This window comes from Ascaphus truei, chromosome 1 (genome assembly GCF_040206685.1).
Source record: "Ascaphus truei isolate aAscTru1 chromosome 1, aAscTru1.hap1, whole genome shotgun sequence".
Classification (NCBI taxonomy): domain Eukaryota; kingdom Metazoa; phylum Chordata; class Amphibia; order Anura; family Ascaphidae; genus Ascaphus; species Ascaphus truei.
In genome coordinates, this window is record NC_134483.1 from 233,032,792 (window position 1) to 233,053,649 (window position 20,858).

Sequence of the window (20,858 nt, forward strand, 5' to 3'; positions counted from 1 at the left end):
CAAAGCGTTGCCATAAACAAAGCCTCAAAATTCCAATCTCAAAGAGAATTACACGCAGGTGCAGTGAGGCTTTGTAGCTCAGCTATGGACGGATTCAGAACACAATGGCAAGATTCAGTAAATTAACGACTCTGTGGAGAGGGGGGGGTTTGGGTGACTCATGCGCAGTAAGCAGCTTCCATCTCAAAAAGGATTACACGCAGGCGCAGTGAGGCTTTGTAGCTTGTCTATGGACGGATTAAGAACACAATGGCAAGATTCAGAAAATGAACGACTCCGTGGAATTTCAAATCCTTGAGCTAGCGTTCGAGGGGGAGGGGGATACAGGGTACAGCTGCATGAAGTTCAAAGCTAAAGACATACTTTAATTTCAAAAGGCAGTTCATCATAATAATACACCCCCAAATACAGTATGTAAAAAGCACACAAATCAACCATGTGCAGTCAAACGCACAGGCTCGCAGTCAAAAGCTACAGCACAGATTGTGATTGAAACAAGACACACGTTCAAAGGAATGGTGTGGGAGAGATGTACTGCATTGTAGAGAAGATAAGAAGTTGAAATACCCTGCAGTGCAGTTAATTATCCTGAGCGAGGGGAAAGCGCTGTATATGCCGAAATGTTACAGTACAGTACACGCCTATGAGTTTCAACAATTTTCAAATGAGACATACTGAGACATACTGTACTGCAGAACAGCACTGCAAATGCATGTATACTTTAAATATGCAAATTTAGAATTACTGCGCGCGCACACACAGACTGTGTACTGACGTAGGTTGAACCGCGAAGGTATTAGACTTCCAAGACAGCTCGCAAACGCCCCCCTGAGTTCTTACATGGCATTGCAGTATTGCAGACAGCGAGAATAAAATGCTAATATCACGAGCGCGAAAATAACGCAGTTCACTCCGGGCAAAAACGACAAAAAACGCACCTAACCGGGATAATCTGAGAGCCGCGGATCTAGCCAACTTAGACTCAGATCGGCCGCCACTGTAGCTGAAAAATTGTCCATAAAGAAACTGATCACATGTAAGGAACCAAAAAACTACAGTATATACCTGTGGAAAAGTCTGCCAACAGTAACAATCAAATATCCAGTCAGAGCACAGATAATACATTCATTGATCCAAATATATATATATATATCGTGATCATATTCACCACCATCCGGTAACTGCAATAGATTCTTTAGAAGACCTTCGATCCCGAAGATGGAAGAACCACAATCTAGCAAGATGTCCTGGGTAAGTGGATAGTTTGGAAACAAGTTCCAGAAATCCCAAAGAATGAAACCTTGCTGACAGGTCTCTGTGGCGTCTGGCACTCGAGTAAATCTTCTCCTGCGCTCCGTGATGACGTAGTGTCTATGCGTCTACATGATGATGCTCCCTGAGTCATTTGTCACTTTATAATTAATTAGCACATATAGTTATTAATTATATTATTACTCACATTTATACCCTCACCAGGCGATGCTTTATTGTTTTGTTTGTCTTGGATATATATATACGATCTGAGGGTTGCCATACTCAAAGGTATTCTTAAAACACCGAAAGAGAGATGGTTGCATGAATACAAATTTATGCAACTGTTCGGGTCACTTAGCAGTGGCCTAAACAGAGATCGAAATTTTATGAGTCATTACTGACACAAGTAAACGCTCTTCCCATGGGCGCTATAGGACATGTCTGTACATACTGTGCTATATGTATGCACACACAGCTGTCTCTCACACATACTTATACTCCTTGTTTTTCCATCCCTATACACCAATAGGGACCACATAGTATTCACACACACTTTTAGTTATGCTAACAACTCTCACATTTCCACACCCACCCACACCTTTTATATCCGCTCCCACTCCACACACACCTTTTGTAAAGCACTGTATATACTGTGGGCTCTCCATTCATGTTAATTCACACTGATACACATACACACTCTTTCATCACTTGCTTTCAGGAACTTTTTGACACCTCCAGCCATAAAACACATCTACACCGGGGGAAGGACCAGCACAGATAACATTCCAATAGACACTGTTTATAGTATAGCTTTTGCTTGCTTCATTCATTGTAACATCGCCGGAAGAAGAGATCAGTGTATCTCGAAAGCTCGCACAAATAAAAGCATTTCGTTAGCCACAGAACGGTATCATCTATTTATTTTTTGATTATATATATATATATATATATATATATATATATATATATATATATATATATATAGATAATTGCAACAACCAGCACTCACATGTCACAAGGTATCCAGGTGCTAATCCCATAAAAAATCAAATAGATGAGATATTACCAGATGGAGGTCCAGCAACAAAGAGACAGCACACCAGGGGTATATTCAAAGTAGTATATATTGTAGAAACATACAGGCACCTCAGCCAACGTTTCGGTCTGCAGAGAGAGCCCTGAGGAAGGTCTCTCTCTGCAGACAGAAACGTTGGCTGAGGTGCCTTTATGTTTCAACAATACATACTACTTTGAATATATATATATATATATATATATATATATATATATATATATATATGTATATATATATATATATATATATGTATATATATGTATATATATATATATATATATATATATATATATATATATATATATCTTCCCTATCAGAAAAAAAAAACTGTTCCAAAACATTGTACAATACCAAACTCCATCTAATAAAATGGATTGGGAATTTAAATGAGGATATTGGAAAAAGCACACCTTGGCAAAATAGGATGATGCATTGGAAAACTGAAAATCTTTTCCACTTTTTTTTCAGTTTTTCCGTTTTCCAATGCATCATCCTATTTTGCCAATAATACAGACACTTTCAGATAACTTGTATTATTATTAAGCAGTATATTAAGCACCTTCCGGGGGTGGGGTTCAATCTATGGAGGAGAATGAATGTTATTTCATTGACTTAAACTCTATCTACTCTCATTACATTCCTTTGCTTTACAGTATTAAAAGAATTGCTGAAAAATGTTGCTGATGTATAAGAACTTTATTCTTCAATTGATTGGATTATTGCGGGCAGTGACAGAATGAGTGCTAAAAGATCATGCAATGTCTACTACCCCATTCACTAATACACAGGCAAATAGACAGCCTTCTTCAAACTCAATCACAGTAATCTCCAGACCTCAGGGTGACACTTAGGGTTGAGATACACAAATCAAAACAGAGCAAATAAAGGGAGGGTCAAATTTTTATTTTAAATAACATGTATATTGACAGGGCTTTTTGTGAACCGAGTTGTAGTACCTTTTTTTAGGGATCAATCAAAAATTGATATAGCAATTGTGAAATTGTTAGAAATTTGTCTGGAATACCGCCTGTGACTAGATAAATACATTGTTTTATCACTCTTATAGCTCAATTATTTTTTGTCATTTACATTCCACTATATTTTTGTTCTTTTTTTTTTCTTACTTTTATATGTGAAGCTTGTGACAATATACGGTATCATTCTACATTCTTACCTAAGCTGGCAATCGCTCCTGTTATAAATCTGTACAAAACCTTATTGTGTTCCTAACTAATGGCCGCCTTTTAACTTTGTGCTGCAGTATGTGAAATGCTGCAGCTGATATGAAATATTATATTACTAAGGCCAGGCTTATAGTGCTGGCGACGGCGACGCGACCGATGACGTCGCCGTCGTCATTTGCAAAAGCTGTGTTTAGGTTTTGGGCGATGTCGCTGGCTGCAAGGCCAGCGACATCATAAAAGGGGATGGTAGAGGGACAGAGAAGCTCCCAATTGGCTGCAAGGGGAGACCGTCACCGAAAAAATCAAATAACAGTGACTACCAGATTTCTAATAGCACTGTCGCTCCGTTGCTTTGTCGTCGTTGCGTGCACTATAAGCGCACGTGACAGCGACAATGCATTTGTTTTGCCGCGAAGCGATGGCGTGTCAGAACCTGTTTCATAAGAGGAAGGGGATATGACTTTGTAAATGGTTGCTGTAGCAGCCAAAAGGATGATCAGTACATAAATAAAAAATAGAAAAATGGCACTCGGAGTTTAAAAACAAATATACAGACAGTATTATCTTATACTACAGAACTGATTTACTTAATTAAAGAAAATACATTGGTTTTTTACATTTTGCTGCTTTATGCTTAGCAATTTTCACTCCAAAAAACCACCACTGTATATAGATAGAGAAATTTTATTTATAGTGCTCTATTGTAGATTTTATGGACACAAAATTATTATTATTGTTCTAGACAGAATAGGCTATATTATATAAATACAAACTAAAATTAACTATAATTTTCAACTCTGAAAGGCAGCCTAAAATATAATGCAAACATTTTATATAGCATTAACTCATCAATTGTCTAAGTAACATAATAAACTCTAACATTAATTATACCATTTTTGCAAAAAGCTCTTTCACTGATCAGATTAAGTAACTGAGCCATTCTCTAATTAGGAAGAGCACTTGTGAAGGCACTCCCAATGGAGCTGTCAATTAGGTAGGCATCTAATAGGAAGTGATAGCATTGAAAATGTACAAAAACATACATGTGGTAAAAATGTGATCAAGCTATTATTAGATGCATAACAGTAGTCAATGTCCTCCAAGAAATAAGGCATGATTCCACTATTCAGTAACCCTTAATTTACACTAGGGCTAGCTACGGCCGCCTTTGCTGCATGGGAAAAGGTTGGGGTTACTGGAATTGCAGACCTGATTGCAGACAGCAACATTAAATTCTTAATGCAATCGAAAGAAAGATAAGGACAGCACCCATCCGAGATATTTAGGTTTTTACAAGTCAAGCATTTCGTTAAGTCTTTACACACAGATGTTTCTCCCTCCTGTAAGGACTACGGAATTGCAACCATCCCACACATCCTCCCGAGCACCAAAGAGCAAGCGCGGGGTGCCAACAGACCGCATTCCTTACCAAACAAGCGCAGCATGCACGCGCGCAAAAATGGTGTCATCCGACGCCGCGGACTCAGGCTCCGCCACCGGATCGTACCACGCACTGACTGCGTGCGGAGCTCACACGTGACACGTGCGCCACGCCCCCAAGCTCCATGTCAAGATCCACCAGCTGCCAAACAGCTACAACTGCTCATAGAAGCATTCATTAGCTGCACAAACAGCTGCACCGGCTCATAGATGCATTCATTAGCTGTAACACAGCTACACCTGTTCTTGGAAGCCTTAGACCTATCACGGCTGCCGTGGGGGCCGCACCCCCGCTCCACCCTTTAGGAGCTGGCTGATCCTGCCTATATATGCTCACCAATGTCACAGGAACATTGGCTGAGCATATATTCTTGTTACCTGTGTTCACCCTTTCTGTTCCTGCCTTGTTCCTGTCCTGTTGCTTTGTTCCAGTTTGATCTTCTGTGTACCGAACCGGCTTGCTTTGACAACCCCAACCTCTGGCTCCTGATCTTGGCTATCTCTGACTCCTCGCTCCTCTCTAATCCTGAACTCGGCATTGTACCTCGACCACTCTCCACTCTCCAACCCTGACCTCGGCAAAAGTACCTTCTACGCTCCGGATATCTCCTACATTGAATTTGGCAAGTATAAAGACTACTCTGCTCTCTACATCCCTGACCCGGCTGTCAAGGCAAACCTACACTCCGGACGTTGCCCCCGTGCCTTGTGTTTGTTACTACTTCCATCTCAGTACCGGGGTCTCGTCTTGTTTGTGGTGAGCACAACGTGACAGTATGCTCAGCCCCACAAACACAGACCCCACTGAGGTGGGAGATGTGGTGGCATCTCATGCCGCCATGTTCTCTAAACTGGAGAAATATCTTGAGCACTCTGACCGTCGCCTAGACTCCCTACAGAAAGACCTCCAGACCCTCTCTATACAAGTGCAACAATCCAGCACACCCACCTTCCCTAATTCACAACCCACGCAACTGTCTTGCCTCACACCATCTGAACCTCATGACTCACCACGCCTAACCAGTACTCCGGAGACCCTTTAGAATGTCGCGGCTTTTTGAATAAGTGCTTCATTCAATTTGAGATTACACCCTCCCGGTTCCTGACCCCAAGGTCAAGAGTAGCATACATTATCTCCCTGCTCAAGTGCAATGCATTGGCATGGGCCTCTCCTATCTGGGAGCAGGGAAGAGACCTTAATCAAGACATCGGACAATTCACCAAGGAGTTCAGATGTGTCTTTGACACCCCAGGGCGTAAAATGACTGCAGCGTCTTTCCTTTTTCATGTTTCCCAGGACGATCGTCCGGTGGTGAGATACGCATTGGAATTCCGGACAATCGCCTCCGAGACAGGATGGAACGAGGAGGCCCTCTCTTCCGCCTTCTGGCAAGTACTTTCGGAAACCCTGAAAGACGAGCTCGCCGCGCAGGAGCGCCCAGCAGACCTGGAAGAGATCATCGCAGTCTGCATACAAGTAGACCAACGTCTGCAGGAGAGGAAAGCCACGCGTTCACGAAACCATCAGGTACCCGCCAGGTCTTCACTTTTCCACTCCTTCGTTCCAGAGGCACCTATGACCGAGGTCCCAGAACCCATGCAGTTGGGTGGCAACAAACTCTCCTTCTCTGAGAAACAACGTCGCCGAACCTCCGGCTTGTGCCTCTACTGCGGCAATCCGGGCCACCTAGCCGTCCGCTGCCCACTCAAGTCGGGAAATGACCGACTCCCACGGAGGCCCAGAGGAGCCTCCATGGGAGTACTTTCCAACTCTTCCATCACCAAAGAACCCCTACCCAACAGAGTCCTGATTCCTGTACCCCATTGATGGACGTCCCCTGCAGCCGGCATTCATCATCCTACAGATCGCGGAAATCTCCCTGGTGTGCGAACAGACCCACAGGGAGAACATCACCATAGACGTGATATACTCACCATCCGCCAAGATTATCCTGGGCCTTCCTTGGCTACAACGCAACAACCCACTCATTAACTGGGTCAAGCAAAGACCCATCTCTTGGAACCAACAATGCTCCGCAACATGCGCAGTTCCACCTCAAAAGATCTACAGCATGAAGACCTCAGAGGAACCACAAGACGTTTTACCAAACGAATACACAGAATTCAGAGACGTATTCGACAAAGCCAGGTCAGAGGTACTAGCCCCCCATCGATCCTTCGATTGTCCTATAGATCTCCTGCCCGGTTCTACCCTGCCTAGAGGGTGCTCTTACCCTCTTTCCCTCCCAGAGACCAAAGCTATGTCCGAATACATCCAGGAGAACCTCCAAAAAGGGTTCATCAGGAAATCCTCGTCACCGGCAGGGATTGGATTTTTTTTTGTCAAGAAAAAAGATGGTACTCTAAGACCCTGCATCAACTACCGTGGACTAAACAAGATCACCATAAAAAAACGCTACCCACTACCATTGATATCAGAGCTGTTCGACCCTCTCCAGGGATCCACCATATTCACCAAATTGGATCTTCGCGGTGCCTATAACCTAGTGAGGATCCGTCAAGGAGACGAGTGAAAAATGGCATTCAACACAAGAGACGGTCACTACGAATACCTGGTCATGCCGTTCAGCATGTGCAATGCCCCAGCGGTCTTCCAAGACTTTGTAAATGAAATATTCAGAGACCTGCTGAACAGATTCATTATCGTTTACCTGGACGACATTTTAATTTTTTCCAAGACCATCTCAGAGCACATTAACCAAGTCAAACAGGTTCTTCTACGCCTTCGTCAGCACCACCTCTACGCCAAACTGGAAAAATGCATCTTCCATCAAAAATCCACTTCCTTTCTAGGATACGTCATATCCGATTCTGGGTTTTCCATGGACACCTCCAAACTGAAAGCCGTCGTGAACTGGTCGCCCCCCCCCCCCCATGTCTCTCAAGGGCATCCAGAGGTTCCTAGGGTTTGCCAATTACTTCAGAAAGTTTATGCACAAATTCTCTTCCATTGTCACACCCATCACGACTCTCACCAAGAAAGGAGCTGACGTTGTGTCCTGGCTCCCTGCAGCTATCCAGTCCTTCAACGCCTTAAAGAAAGCCTTCATCTCTGCACCCATACTAATCCACCCTAATCCCAGACTACCTTTCACATTGGTGGTGGACGCATCAGACATCGGAGCCGGTGCCATTTTGTCACAGAGAGGATCACCGTCTTCCAACATACAACCATGTGCATTCTTCTCTAAAAAATTCTCATCAGCACAGCAAAACTACGATGTGGGCAATAGAGAACTACTAGCCATCAAACTAGCCTTAGAAGAGTGGAGACATCTACTGGAAGGAACAGAGAGTCCCATTACAATCCTCACCGACCACAAGAACCTCATGTACATGGAAAGCGCTCAACAACTTGGAGCCCGTCAAGCCCGCTGGTTCCTATTCTTCTATCGTTTCAATTACATCATATCATTCATACCCGGTTCCAAGAACGTAAAGGCAGATGCCCTTTCCCACCAGTTCATAACAGAGAACAAAATCGACGCCAAATCAGAGACCATCCTGCCTGCCAGGTTCATCATCTCCGCCAACTCATTTGACATAATGGATGATATCCTGCTGGATCAAACTAATATTCCGGAAGGTCTGGAAATTCCGGATGGATGCCTCTTCGCAGCACTTCCCTTCCGCAAAAAAATCTTGGAATGGGGGCACTCATCAAAAACCGCCGATCATCCTGGTACCAAAAGAACCGCAGACTTAATCACACAGACATTCTGGGGGCCAAACATGCAAGGCGACATAAAGGAGTTAACCAAAGCATGCACCACATGTGCTAGGAATAAGGTACCCCGCAGCAAACCACAAGGACTCTTGAATACCCTACCCATCCCGGACCGTCCCTGGAGGAACCTATCTATGGATTCCATAGTAGAGCTGCCAAGATCCAGAGGTATGAACACCATACTAGTAGTCGTAGATTGTTTCTCAAAACAGGCACATTTTATTCCACATAAAGGCCTACCGGATTCCCCCACACTGGCAGACATATTCTGTGAAGAGATCTCCACGGAACTCCCACGACCATCGTATCGGACAGAGAGTCCCAGTTCATCTCGAGATTCTAGCGGGCCTTCACTAAGAAATTGGACATCTCCCTGCATTTTTCATCCGGGTACCACCCACAGACTAACGGACAGACAGAAAGGACCAATCAGTCCTTGGAGCAGTACCTGCGCTGCTTCATCGCGGACACCCAGGACGACTGGATAGATCTTCTCCCGTGGGCAGAATTCGCTCATAATTCCCTGAGGAACGAATCCACACAGGTCTCGCCCGTCTATGTAAACTACGGTTTTCAGCCGGCACGACTGCCCACCTCTTCCCCTTCTTCTGGGGTTCCTGCAGTGGACGACTGGATCCAAACACTGCAAAATTCATGGACCAAGATCCAGAGTAACCTAAAAAGGCTTCCGCCAGACAGAAGACCCAGGCAGACCGTCATCATCGCGAAATTCCAGAGCTGAGACCAGGAGACAAAGTATGGCTGTCCTCACGGAACATACGCCTAAGAGTCCCCACACTCAAACTGGCCCCAAGATTCTTGGGTACATTCAAGATTTTGGAGAAAATCAATCCGGTGGCATACCGCCTGCAACTCCCCTCTTCAATGAGGATTCCATCAGTGTTCCATATTTCTCTACTGAAACATGCATACCACAGCCCCCGCTTCCCAGATCCATCTCCCGCACCACCAGGCCATCAAATCGTACAGGGCCAGCAGGAGTACGAAGTTCAGGCCATCCTAGACTCCAGGTTATCTAAAGGTACTATCCAGTATCTCATCCACTGGAGAGGATACGGTCCTGAGGAACGATCCTGGATTCCACACCAGCAAGTCCACGCACCCGAACTCATCAAAGAGTTCCACCTGAAATACCCCCTGAAGCCTCGCAGGGTTCGCCCGGAGGTCTCCTCTGAAGGGGGGGTTACTGTAAGGACTATGGACTTGCAACCATCCCGCACATCCTCCCAAGCACCAGAGTGCACGCGCGGGGTGCCAACAGACCGCATTCCTTACCAAACACGCGCAGCATGCACGCGCGCCAAAATGGCATCATCCGACGCCGCGGACTCAGGCTCCGCCCCCGGATCATGCCGCACACTGACTGTGCGCGGAGCTCGCACGTAACACATGCGCCACTCCTCCAAGCTCCGTGTCAAGATCCACTAGCTGCCAAACAGCTACAACAGCTCATAGAAGCATTCATTAGCTGCACAAACAGTTGCACAAACAGCTGCACCTGCTCATAGATGCATTCATTAGCTGTAACACAGCTACACCTGTTCTTGGAAGCCTTAGACCTATCTAGGCTGCAGTGAGGGCCGCGCCCCCACTCCAACCCTTAGGGGCTGGCTGATCCTGCCTATATATGCTCACCAATGTCACAGGAACATTGGCTGAGCAGAGATTCTTGTTACCTGTGTTCACCCTTGCTGTTCCTGCCTTGTTCCTGTCCTGTATAAAGACTACTCTGATCTCTACATCCTTGACCTGGCTGTCAAGGCAAAACTACACTCCGGACGTGGCCCCCGTGCCTGTGGCTGGTGTTTGTTACTACTTCCATCTCAGTACCGGGGTCTCGTCTTGTTTGTGGTGAGCACAACGTGACACCTCCTTAATAACCTATTTTGAGGTTTTATACAATTCTAGATACAGCACCTTGAAAAGGGTCTGATATCCCAGATATATCAAATATTTTTGAACATTGATATCTCTAGCAAGTGTGCATACATGCTAAAATGGGAGAAAGAACTGGGAGACACTCTAAATATGGAAGATTGGGGTGACATTTGCTAGGCAGCAGCCAAAAGATTGATTTGCAAAGATATTAAAGAAAAGTCGTTTCAATTTCTATTTAGATGGTACATGACCCCTGCAAATAATATCGACTTCTCTCCTTGACATGCTTGATGGATCATTTTCACACATATGGTGGTTCTGTCCAGTAGTGGCTCCAATTTGAAGACAGGTCTACCCTTATGATTAGCTCTGGGGTAGATATATCTGTTACTCCTGATCGTTGCCAGACTTGCCTAAGAACTGTAACGGGTATTCCCCCACCCAATCGCATATAGAGTGTATGTGAGGGGGAACCTTTATGTTACCAGGTGTGGTGCATATACCAGCAGGTTCACAGGAGGCCTGAGCCTCCGCTGATGGGAACCTGGGCTGATTCTCTGGAACGTTTCTTCAATCAGCGCGTCCACCTATGTGAGATTCTAGGAGTGTAGAATGGCCCTCACATAGGAACATCCATAAAGTAACCAGCCCACATCAAAGGTTATGGATAAAAGGGTTTACTATAGGGATCAGTAACATAACACACAGTATCATCATATAGAGTATTAACAGCTCTATGCATAACAAAACATACATTGGGTGCAAGGGCACCAATATCCCCTTGGTTAAGGCCCTTGGCCTCTCCGCCCAATAGTAACACAACCATACAGTGCCCACAATAATCGGGTGCTCGGCACCAGTGTCCCAGTGTCCTGGACCCCCACCCAGATGTGTGGCAGCGCTGCTCACGTGTGTATAGTCGGTGCACGTATAGATACCTGCCTAGGCACACGTCCGGGCCTGGGTGTAAAGCTCTTCAAAAAGGGTCTGACGCAGGAACAGGAATCAGCCTCCGCATGAGGTGTCTCCCTCGTGGAGCGTCGCACCCACAGAATGTCTCTTGTAGTAGAGTCTGTCTGAGCCCAGACGCAGGCCACGATCACCGCGTGCAACTGGCACAGGTGATATCACATAACACTGTACTGTAGAAAGCAACTGAAGGGGCCTTTCCTGAAATTGCCAAACTAACTGCTGTGGCTGCACTCAAAGCAACACTGTCTCTTCTTGTCAGAGCACACAGCACTGCAGCTGTATCACTGACTCTTCTTGTCAGAGCACACAGCACTGCAGCTGTGTCACTGACTAGACTTACACTCACCTAAGGGCAGGGTCCCTACCTAAGGGGCCTTCCCTATGAACTTACCCACTAACCTAGTGGGGCCTACCTGGGGCCTGGGGGTAACCTGGCCTAGTGTAAGAAGCCACTTGCTCCTTACACACTTCCTCCCACTTCCTTCTGACAGCTCCAACTGACTAGCGTGGTCTCTGTGCAACATTGTATCCTTCTCCAACAGGAGAAGCTGCAAACTCTATTTGCTGGCTGGCTACATGTGATGTGGGTGAAAGGGAGTCCCCAGAGGCTGCTGGGAGTTGTAGTCCGTTATGGCCCTCTTTAACATTAGGGCCGTGTGCGCTATGTCTGCCGTGCCTGTGCAACCCTGTACGGGCCGACACTGCTCTCTTCTGCACCTGGGCGACCTTGGGGAGTCCCTGCTCTACAGAGCGCCATCTCTGCCCCTTCGCGCTCACTATATTGGCCGCCGCGTCGCGTCTGCACATGCGCGAGCCTCCGCGCCCGTGCGGACATAAAGATGGCGACGCCGTGCCTCTGACGCCACCGAGAGACGCGCTCACCCCCGCAACTACCTTCTCACTGGTGAAGGTAAGGGGAAGAGGAACGGGGAACGAGGAGCCAAAGGGGACCTGGCTACAGAACGTTTTCTAAACTTGCTATGCACATTTTCATGGCAATCAGGTGGTGCATTGCTGCCAACTTCTTATTTTTGCGTATGTCACTTTGTAATGTTTGGGAGACAGACCTGCTAGAGGTGGGGTATTTAGATCAACGCTCACCTGGCATCTAGATCCTGAAACAGTAATAATAGTGGAGCCCGGTTTCAGGGTCAAGGCAGGATGCAGTGGCTGAGTAGAGGTCACAATACCGAGGTCAAGCCAGGAGAGAGGCAGAATTGTTGTGGTCACAGTTCCGGGGTCAGGGCTGGAGAGAGGCAGAATAGTCCAGAGGTAGGCAGGGGTCTGAGGCAAGCGAAACAGCAACTGGAAGTTCAAATAGGAAACAAGGTAGGGAGTACCTTGCACAGGCAAGGAGAATTTAAAAAAATAGAATTAACAATTTTTCTCACTCACTCTGTTTACAATAATTAAGCTAGAGGTGCTATGATCCTGCATCTATACTGCAAGATGTATACACCTATACAAAAACCAAACTGGATCAGTGCTCAAAAAGTAAATCAAAGAAAAATTAAGGACTTCTGTTTTGCTTATACTGTAGTCTCACCAAGTTTCTTCTTTAATGTATTAAAAAAAGTTTTCTAGTCGACCCGGTACTGGAGGGACCCTCTAGAAATATAGGAGTCCATGATCTTCTAGACAACATTCTCTGGTTGACCATCCATGGAAATTGGTGCGTGAGGGGGTAGAGTCAAGGAAAAATGTTTCCAGATCGCCGGTTTCAGGGTTTATCCGCACTTCAAGAGATCCTGCAGGTTGTTGGCCCAGGTATTTGCAGCAAAGGAACCAGCAAAAAGTGAACTTGACTCTGAATCTGGAGAAATCGAAAATGTCTTTTAATGATCCTCGAATACAACTTTAGCTTGGGGGCCACGGGAAAAAGAAAGGGGTATTTGTGAAGGAGAAGGAGGATATATGCGAGGGGTTTAGAAGCAGTAGTAGATGTGCTGAATCAACCGCAAAGGGTCTGCAACAAAGCAGAGATGGTGTCTAGATTCTGGTCCAATGTAGCTATGTCATTATTATTAATCCCAAGCATCTGATCAATCGGACAGACAAAAGAATGATAAGGAGGTGGGTCCTTCACCTCCTTTTTACTGAAGATGTCCAGAAAAGCCAGGAAGGAAGGCCCGAAAATACCTCTGGTTCAGAGCAATGAGGGTTCACCAACTAGCGTGGACTGACCAGACACTTGGACATACAGGATGGAGTACAAGCCGGCACCTGACCTGAAGCTCAGTCAATCTGGGGGTTATGAGCCCGCAGCCATGGGAATCCTAGGATGATATCAATGACTGCGACATGAATGACATCCAGCTGTAAAGAATCATGGTGAAACACTCTGACAGTAGCTGTGGTGGTTTCCCGAGTGATAATACAGAACTTAGTGGTTTGCCATTCAGGGTCAAGATGGATAGGGGCAAGGACTTTTTCTCGATTGGCAAAGGGCTTATTCAGAAACAAGCCTGCAGCACTCAAGAGCCAGAGTTGACACAGAGCACCCCTGCCAGGAGAGGCGGATGGGTCAGACAGTGTAACGCTTGCACTCACCACGAACAAGGCGGGACCTTCTGAGGTAGGAAAGTATTAAACTGTGCACCCACAGCAGCGGAGGCACGCCTGGAGGGTGGATAGTAAAGATCGCCGGGTCTGGATTGGAGAGAGTGGGTTAGTCTGGATACTTGCCGAGGTCATAGGTAGGTGCCAGGAGAGTAGTCAGTGTCCGGAGTGCCGTGGGGTTGGAGCCAGTAGGAAGGTAGTTAGTCCAATTGCTGTGGTCAGGGATAGAGAAGTGCGGATGGTCTGGGGCAAGCCGGGGTCGGTAATCCAGAGAGAGGTCTAAAGTCAAGCAAGGTCAGTACACAGGAGAAATAAGCAACAACAAGGCTAAAGGACAAGGCACGAGGCAAGGCAGGGATGTGGAAACACAAGGTTACCATGAACTATTCTCAGCAAGGAATGAGTGAGACAGCTGGGATTAAATAGCAATGAGGAATGAATGGGATTGAGTGGAGGAGCGGAGGCACGGCCTCCGTGGAAGCAGAGATTGGCTGTGAGGTGCAGGAAACAGGTGGGATAGATTTAGCAGACTTGCCTCGCAGCAGGGGAGCGGTGCACTATATCACGTGTGCGCGCCGCGAGTGATGGACGCGCGTACGGGGGGCGGAGCCAAGCTCCTTGGTGGAGTAGAAAGTCCTCCGTGTGTGTGCGCATTCTGTAAGCGGCGTGGAGGTGTGTGGAGCAGCAGGTGTGGAGGGAACACGCTGCAGGGGACGTGTTCCCCGATTCCTTACAAACATCAAACGGCAAGAGCAAGGAGGAATTACATTTATTGTGTCTAGAAAAGTTCCTCCAACTTTCTCTAGGCATTGGTGTCTTCATGGTTTATTTGGGCAGGATTCAGCCATATGCCCCTTCTCACCACAGTAAAGACACAACCTGATAGTATGTCAGAGATGCTTCACTTCCTCCTGAAGGTGCCTACATCCTAATAGCATGGATTCTGATTTATCTGTACTGTACATGATTGAGGAAGGAGAGTCGGGGAACGAAACTGCAGAGGAACCAGAAGGATTCTACAATCATGCCCCCATTCCAGATTCCTCTCCTGCATGCAGACGTCAAAGTACATGCAGAGGGATATGATAAATGCCACTGATGTGATGGGAAACGAAGGATGGCTGCAAATCAAAGTTTTTCTGCCACTGCAGCCAAAGGGGCAGCCAGCATAACGTTAATGGTTGGGGATAGTTCCCTGAGAACTACCGGAATTGGTTCAGCCTCTGCCACCAAAGGTGCAGGGGCCAAAAATGCAATAGCAAGCTATAAGGAGAAAATATGGCACACAGGGCTTGCAACGTGGAGGCGATTTAGTTCAATCTCATATCGAACATAGCCAGGTGGTTGGAGTGTGACCCCAGAAGATGGCCCTGGATGTACGCGACCTTCTCCACCTCTTTGGGCTACATTGCGTGGCCTGTACAATGTGTTACACTGGCGACACACTTTATTCGAGCTCGGCTAGTCCCACGAATTCGGGTATACCCGGGTGTATTGAGGTTTGTGACTGTTTTCTGCCCGAGTGCATTGAGTTATTTTCCGGCAGGGATTGAAGCATTTTATTCCCGTTGGCTGCAATACTGCACAGTACATATATATATACTGCATTACAATTCATGAATTTATGCCATCTGGTAGACACGCAAAGCATTGCAGCCTATTAAATCCTAATCATTATCATTTAACAGATCAGCCGCCCATAAGCCAGGCATGAACCCAGGCTGGGAAGGCAAATGCAACGGGGCTTGTCAGAGGTGAGGAGCGGCGCATTCCAGGTATCTGCCAGGTACATACCGGGTATTTGCTCGAATAAAGTGTGTCGGTGCAGTAGGTTTGCAAACATCACTTTGTACTGTCCTGGAGACAGGCCTTCTAGGCAGAGGTGGGGAGTGTACACCGACCTATACCTGGGATCTAGGTCCTGAATCAGCACAAATAGTGGGGTCCAGTTCTGAGGTCGGGGCAAGATGCAGCGGCTAAGTAGAGGTCATAATACCGAGGTCGGGGCATTAGGAGGCAACAGTCCCTGACTGATATCACCCAGTTTCTGAATGAGAAGAGTGAGCTGCTAGTTCTTGGGGATTTCAACAACAATTGGCTCGACCCTAAAAACCACAAAATCCAGATACAACTCAAGTCACTTAACCTAACGCAACTCCTTTCCCAACCCACACGGACAAACCTGAAATCATGCAAGCATTCCTTGCTAGACTGGATTCTCTCCTCAAATCCCAGCAGAATCCAATCCTCTGGCATCCTTCCTGACATTTTCAGTGACCATGCAATAGTGTACTGTGTAAGGAAAATTAAACCCCCCCAATCAAGCCCTAAATTTCTCCTCACTAGAACATTTAGAAACTTTAACCCACAACAGTTTCTGGTTAACCTTACCAACTACCCTTGGTACAGAATCAACTTAATTCCCGACCCTGATTCTGCGCTCAACTATTTCCAATCCAAGTTGTTCCAAGTACGGGGGGCCCACCTTCCGTTGATTACAACTGACCTTATAGCTCTCTACCATTTCAGGGATGCCTTGTGGGAAAGCTACAAAGCAACTGGCACTACCAAGGAACTTAATCACTACAGATGCCTGCAGAATATGTGCACAAGGCAAACAAGACATGCAAAAGCACAATATTACTCTGACAATCTTCACCAAAATACATCAAACCCAGCTAACTTCTGGAAAGTGATCAACAATATATTCCAGCCTTCTAGCCATCAACAGCCAAGTAATATCACTAAGGAGGATATTACTCTGACAAATGCATTCAATGATTACTTTGTGGGGTGTGCTACTTACTTATTAGCGAAACGCAACCCAAACCAAAAACATGAACCTCATTCTGAGAGTACCCCAATAGCCCCACCCTCTCCCAACACTGCTCACAATTTTCAATTGGTCCCAGTATCCGAAAAGGAGATTACACAAACACTCCTCAAATTAAAACTAAGCAGCCAATGTGGACCTGACTTACTACAATCTAAGTTCCTAAGACTTGGTAACCCAGGCATAGACAAATTAATTGCTTCCATAGTCAACTCTATTCTATCTGATGGCCATATCCCTAAAACCTGTCAAATTGCCAGAGTTGTCCCAATCTTCAAAAGTGGGGACCAAAACACTGTCTCAAACTGCAGGCCAATCTCTCTTCTCCCAATACTATCCAAAGTCATGGGGAATTTTTTTCACTCCCAATTAGGTGATAACTTTACCAAGACAAATTTCCCTAGCCAATTCCAATCTGGCTTTCGCCCCAAACACTCCACAGTAACTAAAGCTAAAAGTTTGCAATGAAATCCAGTGTGGACTGGAACAGGGACAACTCACTGGTGCAAAATTCCTAGATTTTGCAAAGGCTTTTGATAATCTGGATCATGTTATCGCTTAATAAACTCCAGTGCTCTGGAATATGGAAGCATGCCTTAAACTGGTTTCATTCCTACCTATCAGGTAGATCCCAACATGTGTCTATCTCAGACTCTGTAGATAAAGGTAAAAGACAGGCGCTACTTATCAGATGAAACCAATAAATAATATGTGGAAAAGTGATTGAGAGAAATGGGTGACCCAACCCCTTGCTCAAACCTCACTGGTGGGACCTGTTTCACGGGTTCCAAGGATTAAGTATTGCTCAAAACATCCAGGGGGAGCATAAGGGAAGATAAGAGAACAAAATATATTTATAAGTGCAGACGTTATGTGATTAGATGAGTATTTCAGCAGTGTCTTGGCTCGTATGGCTATTCTACTCACAGGAGCAAGGTATATTCAAAGCAGTTGGCAAATTGGGTTGCCACCCTTGAAGATGTCTGTGATCTGTGCCCCCCAGGCGATAATCCAACAGCGGTATGTGTATAGAGAGAGGGAGAGACTACATAGTGCGATCAGTATGAAAAAAGTTTATATATAGAAAACACAATAAAAATGCGCACTTACAATTTGCACAAAGATAAAAAGCATGTATCACATAATGTGAATGGAGGGTGTCCCGAAACAGCTCACCGCCTCCTTCTGGTCAGTCTGCTGGCTTCCGCGGCTCTGTGTCCTGGACTGGAGCTTCCTTCTGCGCGCCCGTCTGCAAGGTGTGACGTCACTGCATTCAGAGCTGGTTTCTACGGATCCTCTCCAAGACCAAAATTGGTCCGCAGGTAAACTCTACGCGTTTCGCCCAGCTACCAAACTGTTTCTCGGCTTCGTCAGGAGTATGTTGTGTGTTCTAATGGTGGCTATTTATACATGTTATTCAATTAAAAAATCAATCAATTAATCTAGATTGCACAAGGGAGTAGGTATTGGAATCAATGTTAATCCAATGAACCTGGATACATAGGTGGCAATAGGACTTTGGGGATTATATTCTATTCATATCATGTATAGTATTTAACAAATTCTGATGGGTATCAACCACAATTCAGCCCTTAATGGGTTTTATGATATGTCACCTGGCAAATGCTCATAATTCTAATATATGACAGTGGATATTAAAGTGTGTATAGTAAATACACATTAGGTGTAGCCATAATACAGATCGAGGAGAATATAGGGATATGTATTACAATAGATGCCAATAGTGACCCTATAATTTAAAGGGAATAGTTGACAAGTTGCTACATTCAAAATTGCTGTGTGTGATTTAACCAGAATGGTGGCATTACTTCTTGTCTGTGTTAAATTTTTGTCACAGGTCAAAAAGAGACTAATGATAATCTGGATCATGTTATCGCTTAATAAACTCCAGTGCTCTGGAATAGGGAAGCATGCTTTAAACTGGTTTCATTCCTACCTATCAGGTAGATCCCAACATGTGTCTATCTCAGACTCTAACTCCAACCCCTTGGATATCACCTGTGGGGCCCCTACTCTTCTCAGTGTTCATCAATGATCTTCCCACAGCTTGTAAGGGAGCTTCAATACACATGTATGCAGATGACAAAATCTTATTTGCACACAGCCTTAGCCTCTCCGACCTTGCTCACGTACTTCCATCTGACTTTTTGAGACTTGAAAAATGGATTTCCCAAAATAACCTGTTTTTAAACACTGACAAGACTGTAACAATGGTATTTAGGACCAAGGCTAAATTTGTAAAGCTTCCAGTGACTGAGCTCCATATCAGAACCAACGCTAATACCACCCTCACTCCTGCTACTAGTTATAAATACTTGGGCATATGGTTTGATTCCCATTTAACATTCAGTATGCACATTGATACCCTGAAATCCAAAACCTATGCCAAACTAGGTGGACTTTACAGGAACAAATCCACCCTAAATCTAATGCCAATTATCGACTATGGGGACAAAGTATATGGCTCGGCACCCCAAACCCACCTTGGCAAACTTGATACCCTTTACAATTCAATATGCTGTTTTGTTCTCCAATGCAACTACAACACACATCACTGCGAAATGCTCAAAGAACTAGATTGATCATCACATCTAGGCACAAAGTTTATCTTTCCTGTCTTGCCTTCAAATACTTTCTGGGCAAGCTACTCATCTATCTTACAAGCTCCTCACCCCTACCACATGCAGCACTTATCATCTGAGATCTGACTCCAAAAGACTGTTCATGGTCCCAAGGTTCAGCAAAGTATCTGGCCGCTCCTCCTTCTCTTACCGTGCACCGCAGAACTTTCTGTTTTGCACATTTGTATGGCCATTTCCTTCACTAGCTGCATGCTCTTTACATGGAGAAGCGTAGTGATTATATTTGTTATACGCCTATAATGTCTACTATCTCTAACTGTGAATGCTACTGTATGTCTTGTATATAATGTATACCCTGTTCACTTATGTAACTGTATTTGTAACCATGTATAATTTGTCATCTTAACTCTATGCCCAGGACATACTTGAAAACGAGAGGTAACTCTCAATGTATTACTTCCTGGTTAAACATTTTATAAATAAATATACTGTATAAACAAAGATGTAGAGAAGTCCAGAGACAGGCAGGGGTCTTAGGCAAGTGAAACAGCAACCAGGGGTTCCAACAGGGAAGAAGGTAGTGAGTAACTTGCACAAGGAAGGAAAGTGGGGAATGGAAATCTTATAAAGGAGATGACAAGTGTGAGCAATACAGCTCAAACAGAGGCTGACTTCCTGCCTCGGCTGCCATTATGCAAATGTAGCCAGGTTCCCTCTGGCTCCCCAGATCTCTGTTTTCACTTCCCCCTCCCTCCGCTCAGTACTGGGGTCCGGCAGCATCTGTTACAGGGCGCCTCCATGTTTAAGAGGCTCGCAAATGCGCAGAACTGGTGCGGTGGCAATTTTAGTGAGCGCGGAATGGACTAGGGGGCGCTCCATAGCTCAGGGCCTGCTAGAGGTTGCACATGCGCAGTTGCAAGCAGCGGAGGCCATTACAATGTCACGCATGCGCAAGGGAGATAGCTCACGCGGCCCCAATAATAAAGAGGTCTGCAAGGGACTACAAGACCCAGCAGCAACTGGGGCTGCTATATATGTGACCCACAGCAGCCAATCGCGTGGCAGAGCTTCCCCTGAGGAATGAGTTACATTTGGTGTGCTGGGGAAGAACAGTTAGTTGGAGCTGGGACACAGATAGGGGAGGGTGTGTATGTGCAGGGATGCAAGTAGCCCCTGCACTAGGCCAGAGATCCCCCCTCAGGCCCCAGCTAGGCCCCAATGCACCCTCAGCTTGTGGCTGCTACAGTTACGCACCCTAGGATAGGGACAGGGTCCTGTAGAGCCAGCATAA